Genomic DNA, 2,207 nt, shown 5'->3' with positions numbered 1-2,207 from the left:
TGAGAAATTGTATTTCTAAATTCTGGTATCATTGCTCTATTGCTACCTCTCTTTCAATGATTTCTTTCTTTTGGGTTTCCAAATTATAAAAAGATAAAAAAAAAAAAAAAAAAAAAAAAGGATGGTGAAGGGCTGGTGAGATGGAGCAGATATAGCTGTGCTTCCTTGTAATTCCTCTGCAGGGAAGAGGGAAGCAGGCACTTCCCTGGGGCTTCCTGGGTAGCCTGCTGAGCTAAGGAGGCAAGCCCCAGGTCGGTGAGAGACCAAGACTCAAAAAGAAAACAAGGGGAATAGCATTTGAGCCTCAATAGCCAAGGCTGTTCTCTGCTCTCCAAACATGTGTGCACATAGAGCTGCCCACAAGTGCACACACAGAAACACACACACACACACACACACACACACACACACACACGGGAACATTGATGAAGTAAAAATGTAAATTAATCTAAGCTATTAAACAGGATGATATAAATGTAAGTGGGACATTTATGCTTACATAAAGGGACAATCATAAAAAACAAGGCTACGTAATAACAATTGCGTAACTAATTTCTCTGCATAAGAATTGGCATTTATATAATATAATAAGTACTGTAAAGATAAACACAGTAAGAAAATCACTGTTATTATTTTCTGTAGATAAGAATGTAGTCATGTAGTAATTGATAATTAATAGCTTGGAATAACTTAAAGTCCTAGAGACTTTGGCTCCCCAGGGTGCAGAAGATTCAGAAAATCTGAGAAATACAGTTTCTAGCACTGTTTTAAAATAGTGACTTAGTTTTCTTCAGTATATTAGAATGATGTGTGCAGAAACTTAGATAACATTTGTTAAATCTTCTTTGAAGTTTTTTTTTTTTCCAACAGATTTCTCAAGGACTTTTGTCTTGGGCGTTGAGCCTGTCCTCCTGGGCTTTTTAGTGGTCACCTGCTGTGATTTTGTTTCCTGTCTTTATTCAGCCTGAATTCAGCCCCTTTCTGTAACTAACAATTTCCCCAAGGGAGAGAAACTTCTGGACAACCAGACTTTCATGTTTTCTGTTGTGGATTAGGAAAAGAATACAATACAATATGAAAAACCAAAGTGCAGTCTGTACCCGTTGAAAAATGTCATTTTTTTCTTTTTAATACTAGATGTATTATAAAATGAAACAAATTCCTTTTCATTTCTTTGTGTTCTTACTATATGTATTGCGAATGTTTAAATTACAGCAAAGCATTCTTTTTTATGATTATTATATCTTTGAATATAGCTTGTTTTTATTTAACAGAAATGCTTACCATGATGAACTCAGAGAAATATAAGTCAATTTGGAAAAAACCACTTTACATGGAATTTTTCTGAAAAAGTAAATTATAAAGGGAGATATTCCAGGCTGGAGAAATGTATCAGTAAGGAAATGTTCCAGAACCCATGTAAAAGTACAGCATTACATTCGGGATAGCATTTGAAATGTAAATGAAGAAAATATCTAATAAAATAAGTTAAAAAAAAAAAAAAGTACAGCATTGTGGTGCCCTCTGTAAATCCAGTGCTGGGCAGCTAAGATAGGTGTATTTACTAGAATTTCAAGTAAGGCAATCTAGCAAAAATTCCACGGTCCAGGTTCAGAGACAGACCCTGCCCTCCAATACAAGGCAGAAACCAATAGAGGAAGATGCCTAAAGTTAATCCCTGACTTTCATAAGCACACACAGAGGTGATTTAAGCCTCTGCATGTACACACACATATGCATACACTACATTGCACATACACACACACACACACACACACACACACACACACACACACAAGGACATATGTGCCCTCTCTTCTGATCTTATGGTTTTTATTTGGTATTTAATGCTATGTTAACTAAAGCAGGAAGACACAGGGCAGGCATTGAACAACACAGGCTCCTTAGATTCAAAGTGGACTTGTGTCTCCTGTGTCTCTCAAAGAATTCAATTTACTCTTCCCATGAGTCACATCCTCTGGTTAGTGTTATGGTAGACTTCCTCCCTCCAGTGAACTGCAGCCTCTACATCAGAGGACACCGGGGTTGGTTGTGATGAAAAGCCATGGCTCTTGCTTTTCATGGCAGGCTGGGGTGTGTTCTTGATTGCACCTTGACCTGCCTCTGTGTACCCCCCCCCCCAAAGTTCCAACAAAGCTAGCAACAGTAAAACATGAATGCCTTCCTATCAGCAACTTAGCGTTCGT

The 2,207-nt window shown here is 37.7% G+C and overlaps 1 protein-coding gene across 3 annotated transcripts in view; it reads right to left on the bottom strand.

Annotated features, from left to right (window-relative positions):
• The window catches only part of LOC110318152 (sodium channel protein type 2 subunit alpha), a 128,596-nt gene that overhangs the window by 85,959 nt on the left and 40,430 nt on the right, over positions 1–2,207 (bottom strand). The gene's annotated exons all lie outside the window — the stretch shown is intronic.

The sequence above is a fragment of the Mus pahari genome, chromosome 3, assembly GCF_900095145.1.
Source record: "Mus pahari chromosome 3, PAHARI_EIJ_v1.1, whole genome shotgun sequence".
NCBI classification, from domain to species: Eukaryota; Metazoa; Chordata; class Mammalia; order Rodentia; family Muridae; genus Mus; species Mus pahari.
Note: the sequence above shows the minus strand (reverse complement) of the source record. Positions and strands in the feature narration are given on the sequence as shown.